Raw genomic sequence first — 12,174 nt, 5'->3', positions numbered from 1 at the left:
ACTGTGCTGGGGCCATTGATGGGACTCATGTGCCTAGAATTTGCCCTCCCCAAGGAGCACAAGTATGTAAAGTGCAATGGGTGCTACTCCATTTTTATGCAGGCCTTTGTGGACCACAGAGGTCAATTTATGAATATCAACGTGGTCTATATGGGGACAGTTCATGATGTCATGGTTTTTTCAACAGTCAGGAGTCTACATTCATGGACATCCCCACCAAACAACATTGTCAGAAATGGAGTTACTGTCCTCACTGATATTCTGGGGGACCCTCACATAACCCCTTTTGCGTTGGCTTATAAACCGTACCCTGATTTCAGAGGCCCTGGCAAAATTACGCTCCCAGTAGGTGTAGAACGGGTGTTGAATGTGCTTTTGGCAGACTGAAAGACTGTTGGAGATGTTTACAGACCCATTTGGATGCCAGTGTCCTCAATGCTGTCCGCATTACTGGGGCTTGCTGTGCTCTTCACAATCTCTGTGAAGCCAGAGGTGAGCCATTTCCCCCTGAATGGACCTATGTCAGCAAGGGGCCACTGAATCAGTACCCTCAGCCAGAAAGTGCAGCTACCACAGCTGGAGCTGGATGTACCTGGGCAACAGAAATCAGGGATACTCATGGCCCAGCGGAAGAGGGGAAATAACACCTTTATGAATGTGCTTGTGAGGATGTGTGTGTGCGGGTGGGGATGGGACTCATTGTTTAGGGGTGGGGTTGGATCAGTGCTTGGGGACGGGTGAGAGCTTGATTGCCATGCAGTGTGCTTATGAATGACATGACTACCTATAAAATGAGGAGGAGGGGGTGATTCACAGTATAGATTCATAGAAGGATATGATTGAAGTGTGGATTGCTGTACCTAACTATGGGAACAGTGTTTGCTTACTAATTCCTAATTGTCCCTGACCACGTTTACCTTTATTAATTTTAAATATACATTGTATGATGTGATGCAGTGATAGCAATGAACTTTCATAATGACATAACAAGCTTTATTCATAACCATATATTAGAAGAGTACAACATTCACCCATTGCAAGGCACGCCAGCTGCCCTCACCACACCAAAACACCAGTAGCAACAGAACCACACAGAAAAAAAAATAAATATAAAAAACGTGCAAGATCAAGTGCAAACAGTGAAAGCAAGTACAATACAGAAACGCCCTCTTGTGGCATGGCACCTGGCCCCCGGCTGTCCTTTCCCTTCATTCTGTGTTTGCTGTGCACTTGGTGCTGGGGGTGGAGGCATCCACAAGAGAGGGGTAAATATAAAGGACTATACGAAGGAAGGTCGTCCTGCCCAGGCATTCATGGGACTTGACTGCATGGGCCACCCAGCCATGGAGTCTTTCAAGCTGCTTCTGGACTGCAGCACAGGGTAGCATGCAGGGGACTCAGGCCATGGTGTGGGTGATGCCACTAGTCTGAGTAGCTGATATCACTAATGACCACAAAACAGTTCTTTCCGCTGAGCTCTGTCCTTCTCCCTTAGGCACTATTCCTGTTCCAGGAACTCCCAAGCAAGTGCCTGCTCCTGCACTGCAATTCTGTCCTCAAGTTGTGTAGCCAGCCTGAGCCTTTCCTCTTGCCTCTCATCCCACGCCTTTCCTCCAGCTATCAGTCCCTCTGTCTTTGGTACTGGACCTACTTGTTGGCCCTCTCCAGAACTTCAACTCTAAATTCATCATGGACACACTTCCTCTCAGAACAGTACGTGAAGGTTTGTTGGCCCAGGTTTGTGCTGCAGTGTGGGCGAGCTGTGGAGGTGCTGCAACCAGTATAGGTCAAGGGGCCTGGAACAGGACAAGACAGAGGATCATTGTCTCAGATAACTCACTGCAGGAGCAGTGAAAAATTCTTGTGGAATTTCGAGGACATAAAATGTTACTTTTCCAAACTGAACTTAAGTATATTGTGTGAGGGATGCTTCAGTCCACAGAAGCTCCCTGGACGCAGCCAGGGTTAACCACAGCAAAAGAGGTGCGGAGACAATGAATGGTAAGTTAGAAATTCAGAGCTGTTTTTTGTTTTCTAAAAATTGCAGAACTGCTTGGGTTTGGGAAGAGTGCCATCCATGGCTGTGCAACAAAGGGGTTTTCTATCATTTCAGGCCTTCCACATTGTGGAGTTCATAACAGTTCTTGTGTTGCCTGACTGGCAAAGGGAGATGTTATTCCAAGCTGCTGGGGGGAAAACTGAAGTGGAAGCAGCCAACGTATTAAAACGTATAGTGACTGAACAACATATCTATGAGTGGAGTGGGCAGATCAGCTACACAGGTGACCCTGCAAAATACACCCTTCCCCAAAATGTGACTATCTATCTGGATTGCCTGAGTCAGGAAAAGTTTGCAGCTATCAGCATCCAGGATGGGGTCAGAATTCATAAGGCAATCAACAGGATGCTGTGTTTGCTTCCACATGGCTTAGCTGGTTAAGATTGCATGCAAACACACAGAACTACACAGCCAACCCTCCACTCGCTCCTTCTCTCCTGCCATATTTCTGGATGCATTTTCAAAACTCAGTCAAATTTGGGGCAAATGATTTTGTCACCTATGGACTGCATGGCCTACCTTTAACTGAAATGGACTAGATTTGTTAATGGAACACATTTCTCCCTTCCCCCTCCCCCAGTTCACTGTTTCCAGGCGGCTCGTTACACTGCTGAGTGGTTACAGAGCAGCATACTTACAGGTATGGCAGTGTAAGGTGATTATTTTTAGGAAACATAGCAAAAATCTGCATCTTTCCAGTAAAAATTCACTTTCAAGGCATTTCTATTGTTTGTATTTCTCCACGTGATGGTGGCTGAAGCCAAGCCGCTGGATACAATCTGCTATTAGTGGATACACGCTGATAGCCAGAGCTTCTAATAACTTTTGCATTGTTTCATAGAATGGAAATTCCTCCCATTGCTGTATTAATAAATATTAAAATGGAGCCAGAAACGTACCAGGCTCAGGGGCGGCTTCTATCCTGTCTGTGTGTGCTGCAGGCTCTGCAGCAAGCTGTTTTTCTGGGGGGTGGGGGACATCAAACAGCTCCTCTGAGCAAGGCCCAGGAAGTGCTGCTGCTGCTCCTATGGCAGAGGCTCCCCGGGGAGCCAGTTTCAGAAACAGAGTCACTTCGCTGGCCTCACTCCGCCCCTGCTGCTGGATTCTGGGGCCAGCAGGGCGCCATTCTGGCTGACCAGGTCATCATGCACCACGGTTGGCTCCGTGCTCAGTGCAGTGCCCAGCGCCCAGTCAAACTCCCATAAAATGGGCATGATGTTGGTGAGCTGCCTGAAGTGCGGTTCTGGTCCATGGTTTTCTTGTACTCACTCTCGAGATGCTTAATCTGCTTCCTGCGCTGGTCTCCAGTCTGGTAAATTTGCAATGCTGCCAGCTTCTTCGCTATTTGCTGGGATGTGTGGTCATTCGTGGTGTGCTTACTAAAATCCATTGTTTTGCTGGCCTCGCACCAGAGAGTTACCAAAACCTGGCTGTGCTCCCATGACCATGAAACAGCACGCTTGCAAAAGGCTTGTTCTGTTCAGTCTCCATTGTAAACACAGACGGTGTGTTTGCAGTTTAGTGGTCAAAAGACAATGGAAGGGTTGAATGCTGACTCAGTGAGCTGCTGCACTAAATCTTCTGTTGTCACTGGAATCGACTGGAGATTCGTGGGCTAGAGAGAACAAAGGAAGCTGGCTCATGGGACTGTTGGATTCTTTTTGGAGGACTCCTGGGACCTGAGTGGGGTGGGCGGTCGGGCTGTCTCTATACTGCAAAGCAATAGGGCTTGAACCCTGGGTCCCAGCTTGACTCAGGCTTGGACTCTCAACCCCCTTAGAGTCCTAGGTCCAAGCCCGAGTCTGACAGATTTGTGTGTAGATGGAAGGGAATTTGGGCTCAAGCCTGAGTCTGAGGCCGGGTTTACATTGCAGTGTATACATACCCAGTGAGGCCCAGAGCTTAACGAGGTTAAAAAGGGGATTGGATATTTATATAGACAGCAAAAATATCCAGAGTTATCCTAATTAATGATAAAAAGAAGTGGAAGGGAGGTTAAACCCTCATGCTTTAGAGCTTAAGCAATCTCCAACGATTAGAGATCAGGATGAGACCTAATGTGGAGGTGACAGGCAGGGAACAGATTATTCCACATCTCCCTTCTGTGGGGTTCTTACACCTACATCTAAGTGCAGCCACCACCTTCTGCTGGTGGCTGCTGACAGTTTTTCCTAAAATACGTAACTGTAGGAAAAACAAATAAATATGGACATACATATGTCCGAGTAGTTGTAATTTATTTATATAGGGTTTTTTTTTCAGACTCAATAATAAAAATAATGTATAAGTGTCTCTATTCTTTACTGGACCTAAACAGAATAGAAACACAAATAAGGTGCTTTGCGCATTCTTGTCTTTTTGTTGTTTCTTTTGATTTTTTTTTTTTTTTAAACGTGCTGGCTAGTAAGCCTGCTGCTGTGAAAAGTGATACTTGTATGTAAAATCACTTTTCACAGCCTCCCAGCTAGCTACTAAGTCTGCTGTGAAAAGTGATATTAACAAACATACAAATATCATTTTTCACATCAGATTTACTCAGCCCTGGCAAGACCAGGGACAAATTAAGCCCTTGATGGAAAGGTGGGTAGGGAGGCAGTGGGGACCTGGAGCGATGGGAGGGAGGTGAGCCCAGGGGCCAGAGTCCAAAGCCCTGCAGTCTGATCCTGCTGCCTGCCACCCCAGGGCTGAAGTCTGACCCCACCGCTTCCAGGACCTCAATGGCTGCCTGCTCCTCCAGTGTTTGTCTCTGCAGAGAGGGGCAGGGTCCAACCCCTGCTGATGGCCCCAGGGGGAGGTGCCACTGCTTTGCCTCCCCCCGCCCCCACGCCCAGCCAAGGAGGCTGTGGCTGCAAGAAAAGCCCTTGGTGGTCTCATGCGGCCACGGTGGCCGCATTTGAGAAATGCTGATCTAAAGCATCCTGTGCTGGCCGTTGTTGGAGACAGGATACTGGACTAGATGGACTTTGGTTCTGATACAGTCAGGCATTTCCTATGTCCCTACGTTAACCTCTGAGGGTTGTGGGCAGCTGGGTGCAATTTACAGCAGCCCTGAAGTTTCTATAAATTGTGCCAGCTGGCTCTAGGATTGGGGGAATGCAAAGGTGCTTAAAGCCTCAGTTGTCCCTCCCTTATGTCCTATGGCAAACTCAGCTGGGTGAGATCAAAAAACTGGACCTCCACCTAATCCTTGGTTCTTTGGCTAAAGCTATCAACAGGGGTGGCAGTTACTGTCAGTCATGGTGGTGGTATTTATGATGTAGAGCTCTGTCCATTTGCTGTACTTAGGCCATCAGGAATACAGCTCAAGTATAAATCGTGAAATGCTGGTATTTTCTGACCCAGAACTTTATATTCATGTGAGGAAACTCGCCATGTGCATGGAGCTGCAGAAATGGAGAAGAAAAAGGGGACAATGGTAAAAGACTGATAAAAAGAGAAGAGCCCGCACAGAAATAACAAATGTTCAAACTTTCAAACCCCAGCTTCCTTTTGTGTGTGTGCAAAGTTGTGTATGCAAAAATCTGCACACACATTTTTGACCATTATCCCCTGTGTGTACAGGGTGTAAATCAGGGATAATTTTGGCCCAGTGAGACAACTCAAGATTAAGCATGCAATATTTATCTCTGTGCATTTGGCATTAAATACTTATTATGCAAAGATAACCTGGTGATGACATAAGCTTGAGCCTTTGTCAAGTTTACATCTATAGTTGTAGAATTTTTATAAAATTGGCCTATGAGAATTGTTAAGGAAAATTCCAAGAGGCCAGTTCCACAGGTATAATGTGGTAGCACGATTATTCTTTTAGGTGAACTCTGTCACTTATTAAGGAATTATTTGTATAGCACTTTGAAGATGTAGAACACTATATGCAGTGCTAAGTATAAGCATTTCCCATAGAATTACTTCCCTCATATTTTTCTTAATATAATAATCATGCCCACATTTTAATTTCTGTAGTCCGTCCAGTTGGAGATTTTTCTGACATTGGCTATTAGATATTTTCATGACATTGTTTTATATTTCAAAAATTAAACTACAAAATTTCTATTTAGTAAACATTAGGAATCTGGGCTCAGTTCACTTGAGGTTGAAATTTAAGTGCTCTCATACTCTGCAGTGTGTTGTAGAAGCAAATGCATCGGTGTGTTAGTATATTAATGAAAATCCCTATTTCCTTTTTCATTCAAATGTTTTTTTTTTCTTGGCTATAATGAAAAAGCAGGAGTCTGTTCCCCACTCTGACAAAAACAAAACTTATAAACACTATCTTCCTGTAGGTAAGCCACCCCTCTTCATCCTTTATGGCATTGCCTCCACAGACCCCCATTACAGGAAAGCACTCACCTCCTTCAGGAGTTAGGCTGAGCAGCAATGAATGATCCATTGCTGAACTCAAACCAGCATCTGTTCTTGACGTTGTATTGAGAGAATAGTGATTTGTGAAGGCATCATCCAAACTCCACAAAAGGGCACATTGCTGATATATGCCATTGAAGCTGTCATCTTCCTAACTGAGTGAGCCCTGAGGCATTTATAACACAGAATCATAGAAATGTATATATGGAAGGGATCTCAAGAGGTCATTTAGTCCAGCCCTCTGTACTGAGACTGGATTGTGTAAACTACACCATCCCTGACAGGTGTTCGTCTAATCTTTTCTTGAAAATCTCCAATGACAGATTCCACAACCTTCCTTGGAAGCCTATTCCAGTACCTAAAACATTTTTATAGTTGGAAAGTTTCCCCTAATATTAACCTAAATCTCCCTTGTTGTAGATTAAGCTAATTATTCACAGGTAAGGTTTTTCTAAACCTTTTATCATTTTTGTTGTTCTCTGGACTCTCTCCACCTTGTCCACATCTTTCTAACTTGTGCACATCTTTCTTAAAGTGTACTGCCCAAAACTGGACAAAATACTCCATCTGAGAACACGCCAGTGCCAAGCAGAGCAGGACAATTACTTCCTGTGTCTTACATACGACACTTCTATTAATACACTCCCCAAAATGATATTAGCCCCTTTTGCAGCTGCATCATAAGGTACGCTGGATCTATCGGGGATCAATTTATTGCGTGTAGTGTAGACACGATAAATCGATCCCTGATCGCTCTCCCATCGACTGCTGAACTCCAGCAGTGCGCGAGGCGGAAGCAAAGTCAATGGGGGAGCTGCGGCCGTTGATCCAGTGCCGCGAGGACGCGAAGTAAGTAATTTTAACTCTATCTAAGATATGTCGACTTCAGCTATGCTATTCTCGTAGCTGAAGTTGCGTATCTTAGATCAACCCTCCCCTCCCCTCGCGTAGACCGGGGCATACTGTTGACTCATTTGTGATCCACTATAACCAGATCCTTTTCTGCAGTACTACTGCCTACCCAGCTCTTCCCCATTTTCTATTTGGGTTTGATTTTTATTTCCTAAGTGAAATACATTGTATTTATCTTCATTGAATTTCATCTTGTTGACTTCATACCAATTTATTAAGGTCATTATGAGTTCTAATACTTCCAAAGTGCTATTAACTCCTCCCAGCTTGGCGTCATCCTCAAATTTTATAAGCATATTGTGCACTCCATTATCTAAGTCATTAATGATGTACGAGACTCAGGACAGACCCCTGCAGGATTCCACTAGATAGGTCTTCCAGTCTTCCCAGTTTGGCAGCAAACCCTTCATAACTACTCTTTTAGTATTGTTTTTCAACCAGTTGTGCACCAGCTTTATAGTAATTTCATCTAGTGATTCTGTCAGAGAAGGAAATCAGGTTGGTTTGGCATGATTTTTGACAAATTCATGTTGGCTATTACTTATTTCCCTGTTATTCTCTAGGTACTTACAATCTGATTGTTCAATAATTTGTGTCAGTATCTTTCCAGCTATCAAAATAAGGCTGACTGAATGCATAGACTTATTTGCTTAGATAGTCTTTGGCAGAAATGGCCTGGCCTCAAAATTTTTCTTCAAAGATCACAAGTACTGTCTTTGACTTTCTAAGTGGCTTAGTTATATGCAACAGCTCATTTAATATCCAGAGAAGCTAACCTCACCTCCCTGGTATGCCTATAAGACTTTGGAAAAAACCCACAGGCAGTGATATAAACCATTTGGAATGAAAAATTGTACAGTACTGGTCAGAAATTTGGGAGAGGCCCATTATCATTATGGAAGAAGGTATAAGGTGTATTGGCCATCAGGAGTCATGACTCTAAGCCAAGGTAACCAGAAAAAAAAATCACAAAAAATTCTTTTAAATAGTTGAAAAATTACAAACACTAAACAAGCATTTTTAGAAACTATAAAAATGAGTCTGTTAATATTTACAATTTATTTTGTCCATTTTCTGATACAGAAAATAGAGAGACGGTGGCTCCACAACCCCTCTGGCAAGCAGAGAGAGAGGAACTGAGGCCTGATGAACATTACTTTCCATCACTCTGTCAAAGGGCACTTGTGAGCAATCTGACCACCAGCTGTCACTGAAAAAGGTTCTTTAACTAGGTGGCCTGGCAGCTGACTCTCCTTCATGACACTGCTTCCGCTGTAGGAATGAGCTTTTTCCAGCTGTAGGTCAAGAATAAGGATACAAATTTAGGGGCTAATCCCATAGACTTTTACTCACTTATTGTGAAGTTAATGGTATTAATAATGTGAATAAAAACTATTCATGTGACTAAGGGTTTGCAAGCTCAGACCCTGTTTCTTCAGACTACATTTATTTAGGGTTAGGGCAAAGCGGTGATGGGTGGGTCATGTAGTCCGCAGGCAAGACTATAGGTGGACAACCCGCATCAGTGACTGGATCCCCAGAGACCACAAGCGATCGCCGGGCAGACTGAAAACGTGCTGGGCTGATCCCATGACAAAACTTTTTGGCCAGAAATGGAAAGAATGTGCTCGCAACAAAATAGAATGGTGGGGCATCAACTTGCATTCATGGATGGACAGATGAGGACAAGCCAGACAAAGGTGACATTTATTTAGGGAACTTGGTTTGCATCACACCTAGTTTTCAGAAGGTGACAGTTAGATTCAGCCTTAGTGTCATTTGAAATTCAAGACATTTAGGAGGGGTGGGGGAACCAAAATGATGTCAGTTCTGCTGAAGTGTGACATACCTTCTGTGCCGTGTTGATTTTATGATATACATACCTCACCCCTGGGCTAAGGTAAGTCTTTCTAATTGCTTATGAATCTTTGCAGGACTTTCCTCCATACTCGCTTTTGGGGAAAAAAATGGATTGATATTCTCCAGCTAAGCATCCAGAAGTTCTTCTGACCTAGGAGCCACTCATTTAAAAGCGCCCATGGTATTACAAGGTTGTCACTTTTACACAATAGCTTCATGGATTGGGGCAATCTTGGCATTGCTTTTTCCTCAATCTTATGGAAATCCAAATTGTTTCATGGAGCGAATGAAAAAAGTCACCACAGAAATCACATATACACCGCTACCTTGATACAACACGACCCGATATAACATGAATTCAGATATAACACGGTAAAGCAGTGCTCCGGGCGGTGGGAGGCAGGGCTGCGCACGCCGGTGGATCAAAGCAAGTTCAATATAACGCGGTTTCACCTATAATGCGGTAAGATTTTTTGGCTCCAGAGGACAGCGTTATATAGAGGTAGAGGTGTAGTAGAACTATCAGTAAGAAATGTGAAGACAATAGTCTTTTAGTTTAATACAAGTTTTTATAAAAGCACTTTGTTACTAGTTCCGCTTTCATGCATTACCAGATCAAGCCACATTAACAACAATCATTTATCAAAAGAATGGATATTTGGGCTTTTAAAAATAAGTAGCACTTTACTTAATTGCACCTGTCCCCACAATTCAGGATCTTAATGTTTCTTAGAATCACTAAGGCTTCGGGTAATAAGAAATAAAGAGCTAGGTTATTACTATCATTTTGCAAGATATAATAGACTCTTGATTATATTGGTCTGTTTTACTCAGTGTGAAAATGGCTGATGGCAATCTATAGTTTAAGACAAATATCTAAAACAATTTCTACAATAAATTATTTCCACAGGTTTAGCTTAAGTATGTAACATATACACACAAATGAATTTAACCTAAAATCAAAAACAAAATGTGGCAAATTAATTTTAGGTATACAAAAGTTCCAAACTCAGGGTAGCTACTGTGCACCAAAGCAGATGAAACTGTAGCAAATGGGGAAAAGAACATAGGAACTGCCATTGTGGGTCAGACCAACAGTCCATCTAGTCTAATGCTCTGCCACGACCAGTACTTGTTTTCAGGGAAAGGTGCAAGAAAACTCACAGTAGACAGTCATGAAATAATCTATTAATTGGGAAACTCCTGCATATTTTTAAGCATTCAGATTTCATTTTATATGTGGGATGGCCTCTGCCTCGGATAACTGTGCAAGGTGAATCAAATCCTCTGTAGTGGATAGAACATCGATGTTTCATTGCAGTCAATGGACCTACACACGTGCATAAAGTTAAGCACATGTGTATGTGTTTGCAGGATTGGGGCCAAGATTTGTGCCATTTAGGGATTTTAGTGAATAGATAAGTAATTGTGCAATTGATGGTTGTGTTAATTTAACTGAGACACTAACAAGAACTGCCATCAGACTTCATAAGAGGGGAGTAGAGAGCAGGGAAGCAGCATCCATATGGCAGGACACAAAAGATCCAACTGGTGAACTTGTACTGAGAGTCCCAAGTATTAAAGACCCAAGAGAGCAAAGGGGGATCAATTGAAAGACCAAAAACAACCCCTAAAACATCATTATGTTTGTGGGGTGAAAAAAAGAGAGAAAGATTCCTGTATCTACTATTAGGTCTATATCAAGGAGAGAATGGGAGTACACAAGAAGTCAAAATAGTGTGTTGAAAACTTTTTTTTTGTTTAAAAGGAGACTTGTTTCTTCAAAGGGATGTTAAGTCATTGGAAAACTCAGCTATGACTTTCAGCATTTCCCCCATAATTCCTATGACTTGTGACACTTTTTATCATGGCTGTTCCCCCTCCAGTGCTTCTCCCCAAATTTGATATGATAAATCTGCAGCATATAGAATAGCCACTTAAAGGCACCTATAAAAATATGTTCTTGATGCCCAGCTAAAGCCTGATCCAGCTCCCACTCAGGTCAATGAAAATATTCATGTTGACTTCAGTGGGAGCTGGATCAGGCTTCTGAAGATCATACATTTGAAAACATTCCTTGCAGGCTATGTTTTTTAAACACAGACATAGTCTTAGCATCATCCCACAAAAACTAGCAAAAAATAGGCAACTTGAAGTCAAGGCAGATGGGCAAAGTTTAATTTAAGCCATTGCAGCAAAATGAAGAAGCAGAAGTAGGACAGAATATCACACTTGTAACTTTAAATTATTTGGCTGTTTATGTCACAAACCTATTTTCTTTTCTTTCACTTAATATCCCATTTACACTTTTTAAAATAAATCTGCCACCTAAAATAGCCATGAAAATGCACCAGCAGTTCCAACCTCATACGTCAGAACCACCCCGACAGTCAATCACACAGGAGGCACAACAGATCACTTAATAAAACTGATGAGTCACTTGCTCTCTATTTATTGGGGGCATTCAGGATGAGGCTGGTGGAAGTAACATGTGTCCACCTGGTCATTGACAATGAAAACACTAGTGGGCACATCCTCAGCTGCTGTAAATTATCATAGTTCCATAGTCAACTTAGCAATGACCATTAACACAAGTTGAGGAACTGGCCCCAGGAGCAGCAAAACAGGTTCCAGGTGGCAAATCCACCTCAGTGACCAAGCAGGTCACGCACAAGGAATTGTTTGGAGTACAGAAGTAGCCATTTAATCAGAGTCATCAAGATGAGATGGCAATTATTGACAAATGGCCAATAAGAGGCAGAACAATCATCTCAACTGTTAGAGGGCTCAGTTCATCTACCCTGACCTTCAGCCCAGATGTTTTTGTTTGTGGGTGTTATTAATTGGCTGTATCAGTTTGTGGTCTATGATATGTTTTGTTTGTATTTGATTTCAGAAGAAACTGCAGATGGAACAGTAGCCATTACAATCAGTGGATATTGACACCTGCCACGTGACCTTTCGTAAACAAGACTCAGGCA

General features: G+C 43.0%; 2 long non-coding RNA genes across 3 annotated transcripts in view; one reads left to right on the top strand and one right to left on the bottom strand.

The window, feature by feature from the left end:
* LOC135983726 (uncharacterized) overlaps positions 1-8,840 on the top strand; it is a 61,385-nt gene extending 52,545 nt beyond the window's left edge. Inside the window, exon 3 of the long non-coding RNA XR_010601489.1 lies at positions 8,417-8,840. This is a non-coding gene — a long non-coding RNA (uncharacterized LOC135983726). The remainder of the gene's footprint in view (positions 1-8,416) is intronic.
* LOC135983725 (uncharacterized) overlaps positions 980-12,174 on the bottom strand; it is a 31,116-nt gene continuing 19,921 nt past the window's right edge. For both annotated transcript variants that reach the window (XR_010601488.1, XR_010601487.1), the window contains exon 2: positions 980-5,442. This is a non-coding gene — a long non-coding RNA (uncharacterized LOC135983725). The remainder of the gene's footprint in view (positions 5,443-12,174) is intronic.

This window comes from Chrysemys picta, chromosome 5 (genome assembly GCF_011386835.1).
Source record: "Chrysemys picta bellii isolate R12L10 chromosome 5, ASM1138683v2, whole genome shotgun sequence".
Classification (NCBI taxonomy): Eukaryota; Metazoa; Chordata; order Testudines; family Emydidae; genus Chrysemys; species Chrysemys picta.
The sequence above is the reverse complement of the archived record's forward strand: the minus strand, read 5'-3'. Positions and strand labels throughout refer to the sequence as shown.